The following is a 15,035-nucleotide window of genomic DNA, read 5'->3' as shown; positions in this document are numbered from 1 at the left end:
GCTGCTGTGTCTCCGAGTGCACATTGCACTCAGTGAATAATAGGCCATTCAGTGACGCATTCCACATTGATCCAAAGCCCAGCTTTCTCTGGGAGTGACCAGAATACAAGCAAAACTATCTTCAACCTCAGATCAATCCTCACAAGAGATCTGGCAGGGAAGTAAATGCTAGTCTCTGCTCCAGGGTCCTGTCCTTCATCTCTGTGGCTCCTAGTTAGTGCTCCAGTGGCAGGAGAGCAGATGCTCTAAGGCAGCCAGTCTAGTTTGAAGCCCAGACTTCATCGACAGCTGGACTTACCACAAGGGTTCAACAAGCAAGCAAGTAGGCCTGGGGTGACTTGTTTTCTATCAGAGGAACACAGTTTGATGTCTTCAGCATGCACTGGTCTAATCTGTGTTACAGCCTGGCCTGAATGGCAAGATGATTGGTTTCCTCATTAGTTTGCCTAGGAAAAGATGCATCAGAATTACTGGCATCATGACTCTCAGGCACCATCTAAGCCTGGATAAAGTGACACAGACAATAGAAGCTTTCTGAGCCCTTCCCAAACCAAGGGGCAGGCAGTGGTGGGTGTCCTCTTCTACTGTCAGGGGAGTCAATCTAGCCAGGTTTTGCACCATGAACACACACAGCTTTGCCTGAACATGCTCATTAATCAAAACATGAGTGCAGTGGTAAAACATACCTACAGTGGAGGTTTGTGTCAATCTCATTACATTGATTCATTTGGTGACACCAGGATGTTATCTAAGCATGAAATGGTTTCTCTCCAATGCCTTTTTCTGCTTTGCCAATTCCTTTCTTGTGTGACATATTGCATGTGAGTGAACATCACATAAATGAGGTCCGAGGCTCTCCTTAGCGTTACCCTGCGTTGGCTGGATACACAGCAGGAACCGTAAGAGGTTCCTTTATAATGAGATTTCTCTTACACTAAGCATCAGAGTCTCCATGACAATACTGAAGACCAAAAAGAGTGTCCTGAATAAATGAGGGGTTCTTGTAGCAACTCATGTTGACCAGCTTACTTGTAGCTAACTACATGGTGCAGTGATTCTGAGTGCAGCAAATGAGGAAGAGACAGATTTTTCCCTAGTGTACCTGCAATTTAGAGGAGGGCAGGGACAAAATGGTGACTAGGCATAACACTGCCTCTTCCAGGGTTTTGGTGACAGTTCTTTGCTGATGCTCAGGCAGTCCTGCAGAGACAAACAAATTGCCTAACTAAAATATAAGGAGCTGAAGCTGTCAAGCAAAAGCCTAAAGAGAGGCATAGGGTGCAGGAACATGAGGGAGGACAGGAGGAGAGAGTGGGCAGAACCAGAAATTGTGGCTAGAATTAAAAGATGGGGCTGGAAGGAGAAGTAGGGTCAGAGGAAGGGGTCAGAATAGAAATTTAGGGCTAGGAGGCATTAAAAGCACTCGGTAAATAAAGATAAGATGGGTGAAGCAGGGCTCTGGGAACTCATGGGTACCAGAGTGCTGCCAGCACCGAAGCACCAGGTTAGCCTGAGGGCTTACCCAGCTCCTCTGATTCTTCCAGCTGTTTTAGGAGCAGCAGTTGGGTCCTCCTCTGCCTGCCTGTCTCCTGGGGAGGGAAGAGGAAGCACATGCTCATGGGTCAGCCCTCAGAGCTCAGTCTCACTGCTGCAGTGCTGACCCAGCCCATGTGCCAGAGATGCAGGATTGTCACAAAATGTAGGTCAGGGTGTGAAAGTCCCTTTTTATAGGTCTAAAGGCCTTAGCCCTCTGATGTTCAATCCATACATTCCCACTTAAGGCATGTTTTTCCCTTTTCTTGCTTCCTCTTCTGATGTTAGTTGTTTGGTCATCAGTTTCCAGGAGATGAGATGGAGCCCTCTTCATGTGATCTACAGAGGCATCAAGAACTAAGCCATAGGCATCACATTCTGAACATGCACAGCACTGAGAACACCAAAAATGAGGCTGTCAGTGTCTGCCCTTGGGCCACCAGAGCCAGTCTTTTGGCCTCTGGCCTTTACCACTAAAGGGCAAGAACAGTACCTCCCGGAGCAGTGCGTGGTGAGAGACGAGTCCCTCAGACTCAGAGATGAATGCAGCCCAGAAAGAATGACACATCAGGAGAGTGCTTTGCAAAGTTGAAGCCAAGGATGCAAATGTGAAGGAAGGAGCGAGTAGTGGCACGAAACAGCGAGCACCATCCTCTGCACCAGAAGGGCCTGGTGGAAAAGCAGTGCATGATAATGTGACTCCAAGCATCCATCAGGATGGTGCATGAAGGAAGAGGCTGGTGTTTCACAACTTCTGAGCTGACTTTGCATCCTGGGTGGTTGCTGCTATTCGTTTTCTTCTTCTGTGATAATTGTACGTCGTTTCCCTGCACAGTTCACTGCACAAATGATTTCACATACCCGCCCGAGCTGTGCTTTATTGTATTTTGTTTAAATATGCGAAATTGTATGCAACTCCATGTGACGTCTTATGCAAATTGCTTCTTGTGTTACTGTGCATATTTGAAATTAATTTGAGTAAGATCACAGCTCTGACTCTGAAGCCATTGTTTAGACTGAGCACTCACCCAGCTCCCCTGATCCTTCCAGTTATCTCAGGAACAGCAGCCTGAGCCTCCCCCGCCTGCCTCAGCCTTGATCCAGAGGCAACATGTGCTGGAGGTGACACAGCTTAGATGAAGGTCACATTCCTGGCCTCTGCTGAGTTTGCCAGTTAGTGCAGTCAGAAACTGAGTATTTAACAGTGAAGTTGGAACACCAGACTCATGTCCTAGAAGGCTCTACAGACATGCACTCATGGGAAGCAAATTTTAATCCCTGTAGAGCCAGGCTAGAGTCTGGATGGGGACACAGCACCCAACGGTTCAACAGCTCACCAAAATATCCAAAGGCATCTAGCCTTAGAAGAAAGCACTGGTGTTACAATGTCAGGAATTAAAGATGCTTTCTGGAGGAGCTTCTTAATGATCCACCCTTTTCATCAGTGGATCTGTAGATATAAGGCAAATGCTCTACATACAAGTGCTCCATCTTTTTAAAAAGATCAGGTTCCATTAAAAACATCTACTAAATACACCAGCCATAACACAGGCAGCAATATATTATCTACACTAATCTCTGAACACACTCAAGCCATTTCAGAAACATTCTTCATGCTAATTTTCCCTTTTCTCTTCTGCTTGGTTATGAGTCAGCAGCTAGGCTTGAAACCCCTAACCTTCATCACTGAGGAAGCTGTAGACGTCATTCCTTCTAGGCCTTAATCGTCTATTAAAGAACAGAAAAGATACAGTCAACCACTGAGTTTGCCATAACTCCTGTTTTATCTCCAGCTCATATAATCCACTGTAATCTGGCAGTGAAGTGTTTCATGCAAGGACTTCTGTGTTGGGCAGTTGAGTGCGGGCAGGTGCCGAGAGGCAGGAGTGATTGGAGCTGAGGGCCATGTCCCAGGGCTGCTGGTGTCCAGGGCTGGTGGCAGGAAGGAACAAGGAAGGAGGTGCTCCAAGGCAGAAGCAGCTGGTTCACTGTAGCACCCAGCCTGTGGTTGCCCTGGGAGAGTCGCTGTCATCTTTCCCTTTGACAGATGCTCCAGGGGCATCCTCTTTTCTCGTCGCCTTTTGCCATCCTGTGCCGAGCTGGTGTCATTCAACTGACTGCACTCTCTGGAAAAGGGAACAAATGATGGACCCTGGCCACTAACCAGTACCCTGGCTGGGTACTAAGCCTCAGTTAGTGAAGGGGAGTGAAGACAGCAGAGGAGCTGGCCTCAAAGCCCCTAAGTGCCCAGCTCACAAGGATGCACATTCGCCTGGGCTGTGGTGTGGAGAAGCCCTCTTCTGCTCATCAGAAATCCCCTCAGATCTGCAAGACATTCAGCTGTCACCTGAAGCAGTTGGTCCTGGGCCTGCCTGTCACATACTGTCCCCTCCAATTTGCGTGCTAGTTCTCTGCACGCTGGAGGCAGGAGAATGTGCATCCTGCACTCCCTGAGTAATTACAGGCCTACAGCACTCTGCAGTGTCCCCAGTACACCATCCCCACAGGCTCAAACAGCCAGTATCACTTCCAGGCAAGCCTCGGGCACCCAGCTTGGCTTGTGCTGCTTTAAGGGCAAAGCCATTATGAAAATGTCCTGCATAAGGAGAGAGGACTGGCAGAGATCTCCTCACCTGTGGCAGGCAGCCCCATTGTATTCTCTTTGGTACTTCCAGTACCAAAACAAACTCAGCCTCCTGGCCTCACTGCTGCTTCTGAAAGGCTGTTCCAGATCCTTGCACTAGTAGGTGGGAAGCTCCTTCTAATTTCCATCCTCAGTGTACCCATGACCCAGCCTATGGTAATTCATTCTTGTGCCAGCATTGTCCTCAGGCTTAAATTCAATGTCAAACCCCTTTGTTAACACAGAGTTAATGTTGCTTGGTGATAGCTCATTCCTTTCCCAGAACATTATGTTCATCGAAACGCAAACTTGTGGAAAAACAGGACATTTAGAGTTAAAGTACATGCCCAGGCAACCTTACTTCTGCTCCTTCTGAGCTGGCAGCTGCCAGAGGGACTGTCAGCTCTCTGTCTACATTCACTGTGTCAAGTATAAAGTGCTCTGTGATGATCAGTAGGAGCATTACCTGGGACCGGAGGGGGTGAGCAAGGAGGGGAGAGCCAGTCCCTTGAGGACAGGCAGGGGCCGGTGCCTGACTGCAGTCTCCGTGATGAAAAACAAAGTGTTACTGCCCATGGGATACTCAGGCACTTTCAGTGCACCGCTTTCAAGGACAGAAGGAGATTACATGTGATTAGGACGTCCTAGGGTAAAGATTTCACCAGGCACTCCATTCTGCAACAACATCGAAAGCAAAAACTTTCTGGCAGGCATCAGCTCATAAAAATGCAGCCATGTGGCATCAGTGCTCTGGGAAGAACACAGCAGTGCTCACTGAGAGAGCACGTCCCGGGCCACTGCACTGCAGAGTCACTGGGGTGGAGGAAAGCCATCTCCACGAGCAAGTTTAGCTAACCAGGCAGATTGGGCTCAACGAGAGCTGGAGAGGACTCCTCACACGATTCCTGGCAGCAGCAGGCTGTCTGCCCTTTTGTGTAGTTGCAGTCGCACTGTTTCTACCACAGCGGCTGCTGTGTCTAAGGTGAAGGATGTTATGAGGTTGCCATGAGGTTCACCCCCATCCTAGGCTCCATATTAAGGGAATTCAGACCAAGATTGCCAGCACAGCTACAGAGATGCACAGCACATAAGAGCCAGGGCTGAAAATTTTGGCAGTTTTAATACATGGTGATTGCAGAAGCTTCAAGCACAGAAGCAAAGAATGGCCAGAGGGACTCTCTCTATACACTACTCCCCTGTTATCCATGCTGCTGCTATCTCCAGCTCACCTTTCTCACTGCATTAAAACACCAGTGCTTTTGAAACTTCTAATGTTTAAAACAAAGTTTCTTGCAGTCTTTGCTTCTGGGTATGTATTTCCTAATCAGTGACTTACAGGAGGTTCAGTACGAAGTGCAGCCACAAATCCTGCCCCAGACAGGTTGATCAGCATCCCTCTGTCCAGCCAGGCTTTGGGCTGGGCTGCTGATCTCCACCAGTTTTCAGGAGTTAAGCAGCATTTCTTAAATTTATTGCCTACTCTGTAGTTTTTTACTGTGGATTATGTGCAGGGCCTGCCCTGTTTCCAGAACAGTCCCCTTGCTGACCCCAAAAGGCAGATGGCCATACCTGCCATGACAGGGATGTGCAGATGATGGGAGATGATCTAGGGGAAGCTAAGGGCTGTTAGCTGGCAAGCCTGATGAGCTCTACTCCAGAGAAGGAGAGAGGGAATAAGCACAGAGCAATTTCTCAGGTGGCAGCTGCTTCTTAGACAGAGCCAGGGCTTCTGTGACAGATGCTCACGCTGCCTGCAAGGCTAGAGGAAGCAAAGCCCCAGGTGACCGTGGTGCTGAGGGAGTTCCTGAAAAACATAAGCATCCTTGCTAAAATGAGACCCGGCAATGATGCAAAAGATTTTCTAGGAACTCTTGAGTATCTAGGTGACACTGAGAACTGCCCTGAGGATGTGGAGATCATTATGCCAGCCTGCCTGGGAGGAGGAGCTCAGCCAGTTGAGTGGGAAGGAAGCACTTGAATCTGCAGAATATTACCTGCTGCAGCTCTCAACTCATTGCCCTGACCCAGGGACTCGCTGCTTCCAGTCAGGGACTGAGCAGGAAACATGTGCCTCTGGGTCTCACATTCCTCCAGGCAGAATACCTGGCCACTTCTGGATTGTCTAAAGCCCTATTTAAAGTTAGAGATGCTTCCACCCAGAGAAGCAGTAAATAATTCAGAAGCTTTTGGGTCTATCAAGAGGCCCCAGGAACAAGTTTGCAACTATTGTGTGCTCAGCTTGAATAGCAGAAAATTACCCAGAAAGCAGACTGCACTGCGGAGTGTGAGAAACATAAAGATGGAGTGTGCAAAATGAGAAAAGGACAGTGCTCTGTCAAACAGACAGAACACACTTAATGATACAGGCAGCTGGATCTGCTGCCCTCTGAAACAGAAGAACTACATTAAATCTTGATGGGATACACCCACAAGTGAGCTGGCAGAAGTCATTGCAAGGCCTATCTCGATAATTCTTGATTGATCATAGCAACTTGGAGAAGTACCTGAAGGCTGGAGGAAAGCAAACATCACTCCTGTCTTCAAGAAGGGCAAGAAGGAGGACCCAGGGTCAGTGTGCCTCACCTTCATCCCTGGGAAGATGATGGAGCAGCTAATCCTGGAAATCATTTGCAGGCTCATGAGCAACAAGAAAATCATCAGGAATAGTCAGCATGGATTCACCAAGGGGAAGTCATGGTTGACCAACTTGATAACCTTCTATCATAGAAAGCCTCACCTGCAATAGGGCCTTTGGCACTGTATGCCACAAGACACTCACAAACAAGCTGCTGATGTATGGGCTGGATAAACAGAGAATGAGGTGGGTTGAAAACTGCCTAAATGGCTGGGCCCGGAGGGTGGTGATCAGTGGGGCAGAGTTGGAGGCCAGTGCCTAGTATTGACTCCTGGTGGATGGAGGACCCCTGGCTGATTCCTCAGCAGAGGGAGGTTGGACCAGATGACCTCCAGATCTCCCTTCCAACCTCAACCACTCAATGATTCTCTGAAATTAACGGGAATGGTCTCTGAAGTGTGCTACCCCAAGCTGTGCCTGGGCTTTTTCTCAAGCAGTGATAGCTGGATTGGGCTAAAACTGCACCAGCAGTGTGACAAAATGGGTAGTTGCAGGTCTCCAGTCTGCCCTGCATCCTGGGGCTGTGTACTCCAGCACAAATACAGTCATGGCTTCTGGGAGACAATCTGAGGAGATGGCAGGTTGAGGCTGCCCGCAGTGGTACCCTCTAGCAACAAGGGCAGGGTGACTTCTCCATCCCAGGTGGAGGTGAAGGACATGATGGCAGGGAAGCTATCTTCAATTTGCTCTGCTTCTCATCAGGAACTATTCCCTCTTGCCATATGGCTACACGCCTTGTCTGCAGGGGAAAAAGTAGTGCCCAGGTATGTGATATGGGGGAGAAACAGTGAAAAGCTCGCCAGATGTGCTGTGAATAGCTAACGCTACTGCTGTCGAGTTTAGCTGTTAGGGAACTACAGCATGAGGAGGACGATGAAGTAATCCTGGGAGATGAGCTGCCCGCAGTACAGTGAGAGGAAACAAGGCAGCTGGTGAGTTCTCCCTGCTGATACTGTAAACGCATCTAAAAAATTACTTCCCTGAATATGATGTTTACCTGAAACTTGGGAGCCTTGCCCAGAGGGATCTGCTCCAGATGCTGTGAAAACTCTGGGATACAACAAAGGCGCAAGAGCTGCTGAAACCTGAAAAGCCACTCAGAGTGATGCAGTCCAAGCCTGCTAACTCTGAAAACCTCTCAGCATGTTTTAATCTGTAATGAATTCCAGAGGGGTTCACAGTGCACAGACTTGATGCATCTCTGATGTTACAGACTGTTAAAACACTTGTAGAAGACTATCCTTCCATGCTTTTGGTGCTTACCCAAGGGGCTCCTGGCAAACTCTGTTATCCCTAGAACCCAAACAGCAGACTACTTGTCTGCATTTTATCCTGGCTGGATTTGACTCCTGCCCCTTCAGCTGGCCACAGCCCCAAGCCCCTCTCCCTCAGCCCCTTTCAGGCAGCAGCTGCACGTATGAACCAGCTTCTCCTCCAATGTGTACTTCAAACCTGAAAAAATCCCTCCAACGTCAATTCGTCAAGAAGATCACGTTAAGCCCATCTAACCTCACTGTCTGACAGGGGGATGTAGTAGATGTGATACGTCTTGACTTCTAAGCTTTTGATAGAGCAAAAGGCACAAAGCTTTCATAAACAAACAGTGGGAGAAAAAAAACACTTAGAATTGCCAAAAGGTGTAGACAATTGCCAAAAATTATATACAGCTGGTCTGGGGAGATTGCACTGTCAGAGTGGAAGGGCACTTTTCAACAGGGCTGTGGAAATTGGTAGATTCATTTTCATCCCTGAAAGCTTAAGGTGTGTGGTAGGAAAAGCTTTTTAAGTATCGAGCACTAAAATGCTGGACTAGATTTGCCAGGAAGCCCTGTCACTGCAGGCTGTTGAGAACAGGTTCAACAAATATCTGTCAGGGATGAGTTGTGCTTACTTAATCTTGTCGTCGGGTCAGGAGGCTGAATGAATTAGATGACTGCCTGAGGTCTTGTCCCAATTTCATTTCCCCCAATTAAATTAAATAAACCTCAGAAATTATTGTTAGAAGCAAACTGCAGCAGGCTGTGCTTACTGCATCCCCCCTGAGTCAAGTGTTAGATCAGCACTAGCCCCATCCAGGTGTAAACCACATTCGAGATCTACCATTCTTCCCCCAATCCTGAAAACCAGGATGATGAAACCCTTTCATCTCTGCTGTCTGCACAGGCATGTGGTACATTGAGTTCAAACTGGCTTTTGTGTATTTCTCCAAAGAACCGAGCCTTTTCTGAGATGCTGGGTTTTAAATTTCTTTCCTGAGAGTGCTTATGGGAGCGGACATTGTGTGGGAGAAACACCAAGCAGTTGCCTGCGTAGAGAGCACAAGACTTTGGACTGATCTTTTACCCTTGAAAAAAAAACTCTTTGGGGGATGAAGCAGAAAAATGTGGGCTTGTGGGGCTGTGTTCAGTATATCTTTTCTTACAGTGCTGTGCTTGTTGTGCTAACCTGCTCTGCCTGCCAAAGAAGCATAGCAAATTTCAGGGAGAGGTAGACCTGTGCAGCCTTAGAAAAAGCCAAACTCTGAAGAGAAAAGGACTGCCCAACTCAATCATGGTTGAGCTCCTTCCCTTCTATAATGACTCATTTAGTTGGGCACATCCCTGTGTGTAAAATGGATTTCTAGAGAGAAGTTCATCCATTTCAGCCTTTCACTAAGCTGAAGAAGCCAACCCTTCTCCCTGTCCGCTCACATGGAGAGCAGGGGGAGGCACGGAGACAGACTCTGTTATTCCAGCTCCCCCACACTGCTGCCAGCCCTGAGCCCACTTCCAAACATGAGTGACAAATTGTATATAGCATCCTAAATAAGATTAACATAATGATCTCTTTAAGGCTGTTGTCTTTGTGATCACGTCACATCGGAGCTTCATAATCACCTCGTGAATGATGAATACACCCAGATCTGTCTTTTCTTCTGTCATTTCTAACCAGCGAATCTCTGTGTGTAAGACATTCCTGTTAGCGGGAGCAAAGAACAGGACCTCACACTGCTCTGCTCTGGACTGTGAGTAATTCTTCTAAATGCATTTAATCAGCAAACTTCCTCTTCATGCTGCTTTTTGCTGAGCTAGAGCCATTACTGCAAGCAGAATTATTCCCAAGGCCAGTAACATTCCTCCATGGTGGCAGTTCCCTTTTGACTCCACACATCATCTGCCTCTCCCCGGCATTTTACCCACCTAAAATTCTCCTACTAATTCCTTTTGCTTCAGCTTATTCAGCTGCCTTCCAGCCCTTACTGTATCAAATGCCCTGCTGAAATCCAGCTAGATTAGGTTTACCGATTTTTTTTTCCACTCAGGTAAGGGAAAGAAGGTGAAGAAAAGAATCAAGTTTAGGGCACACAGTGCTTTTGTTGATAAACCCATTCTGTATTTGATTCCATTTCCCACTTACTTCTGTAACTTTAATTTTGTTTTCCTTCTGTAACTTGTTCTTAACCTTGTGCTCTGTTGAGACTAGACTAATGGGTTTGCAGCTGCCCAAAGTACTTTGTTTTCTCTCTTCCTGAAATATAGCTCCCTTTTCCCAGCCCTGGCATGGTTACCCTGAATTTGATGGATATGCTGCAAATCTCTTCTCCCAAAACTGCTGTTTCCTCAGCCAGTTTTGAAAAAGAACCCACAAATATCAAAGGTAACCTGGTGAGCTCCAGTCTTGCTGCAATAGAGCTTCTCGAGGTTTGTTTTTCCTTTAATACAGTAAGTTACTCTTCTCCATCCTTTCTTCTGTCTTCTTCTCCCACTTTTTCATCATCATCCTTCTTATTGAGAAATGAGGCAGCTGTAAAGACCTAGAGGTGCTTTAGCAGCACTGTGGTGAATACTGAAGGTGGTGTGAGGAATGCACCAGCTGAGCACCCACCACTGCTCCCCCGGTGGGCTTGAAAGACACAGTTTAGGCTATCAGAGAGGCACATTTCTCAAAAAGGGGGGACTTGTGAAGTGACTGTATAACTTCTGAAAGAGAACAGAGATCCCCTGAAACTCATTGCAGATTCTCTGACTGCACAGAAACCTTCAGACACCTAAACCAAGAATTTAAAGGATTTATTAAAGCTTCTCTGCTTCTGAAGAGGTGAAGGTACTGTGTAGGGGGGGAACTCTTACGTGCTGCAATATAATTTTAAATGACATTTTGGTGACTGCTGCTGTGCAGAAGAACTTGGGTGTCACAGCTCAAGGAGTCACCCCCAAACCAAGCAGGGCCTGCTGTTAGGAGATTCATCTGTAGTTGGAATAGTACAAAACAGGAAAAGCAGGACCACAGAGGGTGGCAAGCCATCTGGAGAAGAGATTTTAGTGCAGAAGGGCTTTACACATGCTAACACTGCTGTCGACACAGATGCATTTCCACTGGGACAAGGAAGCATACTGTGTTTTTGGCTTCCAGCATTGTGTGGACACTGAACATTAGCTCATGGTAGATCAGCAGCACAAAAACACCGACCCACAGAAAAAAAAATCTGGCGGGAAATGACCTCTAGAAGTCTCTGGTCCAATTCTCTGCTCACAGCAAGGTAACTTCAAAGCTAGACCAGGCTGCTCAGGGCCTTGCCCACACAGCTTCTGAACATCTCCAAGGATGGAGATTCCCCAGCCTTTCTAGGCATCTGTTCCACTGCTACACTGCTCTCAAGGAGAAAAAAATTTCCCTTATACATGTTTAGGATTTCTCTTGTTTCAACATTTGTCCATTGTTTCTTGTCCTTTCACTATGCTTCCTTCTCAGAGTCTTGCTCCATCTTCTCTACAATTTTCCTTTAGGCGTGAGCAGACAGCAATTAGACACCCCCTTGGTCTCCTCTCTTCAACAAACCCAGCTCCCCCAGCCTTCTCCTTGTGCATCGTGTGCTCTAGCCCTCCACTGTCTGGGCCTTTTGCTGGCCACATTGCAGTTTGTGAAGATCCATCTTGTACTGAGGAGCCGGTCCTGGGCATAATCTTCCAGGTGGGGCCTCACACCTCTCAAGTGGTTGGGAATAATAATTTCCTTGTTCTGCTGACTACATTTTTGCTAATTCAGACTAGGTTGCAGGGATCCTTCATTTCTTGAGGGGCTCACTGCTGAGTTATGTTTAAAATACTTCTTGATACTTTTCGTGGTGATCTAATAAAATAATTTTGGTGTAAACCTGTCAGGGTTATTGCCACAGAGAAGTTATTGTCCCACTAGAACAGGCTTCTGAGCTGACTGTGATTTTTACCCTGTGCTGAAGGTCCTCAGGTACAGCCACTCTGGCTGTCTTGATACATCCAATGATACTTTTTCCTCCTTCTAAATTATGGAATTTGTATTCATGGCACATTGGCCAGAAGTTTCAGTAACTGCCTTCACTATACTACAGTGGCCAAATGAACTCAGCCTGGAGCCAAGGCTGATCAATCCCAGCTTACTACCTTCCTGCCCAACAGGGACCCCCAAGTTCCCAGTTCAGAACAACCTACTTTTTTCAGTGAAAAAGCATTCGATCGCTGTTGCGTATGCTTCAAATTCCAAAGTGTATCCCAGGTGTGTGCTTTCTGTTCCTTGCCCTTAAGAGAGCAAGATGCCACTATAATGCAATGATTCAGGCAGCCAAGCATGCGCAGGATAACGCGCACCTATAACTCTCCATTACTGTGTGTTTCTCAAAGCTTAAAAAATGTTAAGCAGAGAAGTTACCAAGCAGGGGAAAATGCAATCTATTTCCATGCAGCGGAAAAGAAAGAAAAAAAAATCCCAGGAATGACGTGCTGAAATGCTCTCTGCTGTGTGCTGCCAGGGGATTTAATCAGCCGATTGCCAAAGAGATGTCAGTTCCCTGAAAGAGTGAGGACAACACGCCTTGCTGAGAAACGTACTCACAGGATTAAAATATCAGCTGCAGGATAAACTAAATATTGTCCTACAAGCAGATAAAAATTTGGGTGAGAATGAACAGTCTTCATCCTTAAAATTTGTGTCACTACACCATCACACTTTCCAAGCCTATCTGTCCACCTCTGCCGACTGGTCAAGTACCCCCAACAAATTCAGGTACCTCTAGAGCCAGCTGGCTGAACAAGTCAAGCCAGGTGTACCAGACCTAGAAGCAAGCCAAGCAGAATCCCATGACACGAAGTACCACCTGTATTACTGGAATGGCCACCATGGACAGTGCAGTTTACACACAGACAAAAGGTGTTCAAGCACAGAGAGTACAGTGGTACCACAGGAGGATGGTCTGCAGTCATTACTGAAGGTCCAGGGGTGGGTGCCTTGTGTTAGGGTGGTGAAGGAGGACAGAAAGGAAGAAACTAGGAGAGTAGATAAAGAAGGAAAGAGCTGAGGTGGGAACGTGACAGTCAGATGTGATTGTGGAGGAGGCAACAAGGATGGAGGAGGCAGCCTGCATGGAAGTGTGCGTTTGCCACCCTCCTGGGTCAAAGCTGCACAGAAGAGCTTGTTACAAAGGTTGTGAGAGAGAAAGTGTCGTGGTAACTTTGGGCTCAGCTGGCTTTCTCCATACATTTTCTTTTCTGAGCTTGTCAGGAGCTGATGCCCTCAGCAGGAGGTGGGAACCTGGCTGTGCTATTCCCTGTGCTTCAGCTCCTGGGAGGGAGGCCCCACTAACCTCCACCTACCAACTGCTCCAGGGCTCAGTTCCCTCCTGCAGTCACTTTACATTGCTCCTGGCTTATTTTCTTGCCACACAATTATAAGTCCTCTGTCACCCTCTTTCCAGCTCCCAGCCCAGGCTGGCAGTGCCCCGTGGCTGGTGCAGCACGGCCACTCCTCCTCATGCAGCTCTGAGCTGAGATGGCACACTCTGAACAAGTTGTGTAGATGGAGGCTGTGCCAAAGCCAACCTTTCTAAAGAAATAAGCCGGTCTGGAAGCAGCCACTGGTCCTAGGGGTCACCACTGCACGCAACATGTTACTTGCCAAGCCTGTCTGTGCATCAGCACAGTGTAAGGAGGGCATCTTTTCACCCCACACTGCTCCTCCTGCCCCCAGCACCAGCAATTATACCCAGGTTTTTATTCACCACAGTCCTCAGCTGAGCCCAGCAGGTCGCTGTTATGAAATTCCAGAAGCCCTAAACATACACACGTGGGATATGGGCATGCCTTACCAGGGAGAAACCGGCAATGGTGACCAGGGTGCTCTTCCATGGTGTGGAGAGGAGCAAGGGCAGGCAGGATAAGTAAAAGGGGGCAACAGAGAGCTGGGAAAGAAGGTGAAGAGATCAGCTGTACTCTCCAGAGATGCACAGCCGTGTTTGTCTGACTTTGCCTCCTCCTAAGGAGATAAGACAAATCAAGTGTCTGTGACAGATGTTAGTCACGCTGCCTCACGTGCTAGTGAAGGGTGCTTGGCAGTGCGGGGTGGGAGGGGGAGCAGAAAACTCCAGGCACTGTAAAAAAAATTAACCACTTTGTCCCAACCCTCAGGTGAATTACCACTTTTCCTTGTCTGGTATAGGGCATTCTGGCAAGCTCTCCCAATTACCAAATCCAGACCAGCCCCCTTCTTCGAGGAGACTCTCGATCTTATTTCTTTCTAGGCAGCTTGCAGAGAGGGAGGAGGAGAGCTGAGAGGCTACAGAGAACTCGCTGGCAAAGAGAGAAGCAAAAGGGATGTCAGTGCCAGGCTGGAGTTCCCCTTCCAAGGCATAAGATTGAATACATTTGCTGCGTTGCAGAATGAGGAGAGAAATGTCACCTTCAGAGGTGATCTGACAATCACAAAAATAAATTACAGAGAGGAGGGGAAAAAAAAAAAAGGACGAGTATTTGTGAATATTCATGAGCAAGTCAAAACGCCCAAATTAACAAGGAAATTAATTTCCAAACTGATTAGGCTGCCAACTCCTTTTATTTAAATAAATCAACAATTGCCATCATGTGACTCTTGCTGAAAAATGCAGAGCTAATCCTGGCTCCTCCCAGGAGGAAGTTTTGTGCTGCCTGGGATGACCAATACCCCAGCACCTTCTGGGGACAGGCAGGCGCTGTGGCTGGAGCTGCCTGCCTCTCAGCCGCCAGGAGATTTCCCTCTGCCCACTGCTCCGGATGCTGCGGTTTCACGATCCCCCAAGCCAATCTAACCACTGGCTGCTATAGTTGTGCTCTCCCCGGTCCCACCCTCTTACTCATGCTGGCTCTGAAAAGCTTTTCCAGCATGCCAAGCTGGCATAAAACCCGTGCAACAATTAAAAAAAGAGAGATTTCTCTCAAGTCAGAGCACTGAAACAGATCAGCCAAGCACCCAGTGCGCTAC

Source organism: Pipra filicauda, unplaced genomic scaffold (assembly GCF_003945595.2).
Source record: "Pipra filicauda isolate LSUMZ 115617 unplaced genomic scaffold, ASM394559v2 scaffold69_size3009148_pilon, whole genome shotgun sequence".
NCBI classification, from domain to species: Eukaryota; Metazoa; Chordata; class Aves; order Passeriformes; family Pipridae; genus Pipra; species Pipra filicauda.
The sequence above is the reverse complement of the archived record's forward strand: the minus strand, read 5'-3'. Positions refer to the sequence as shown.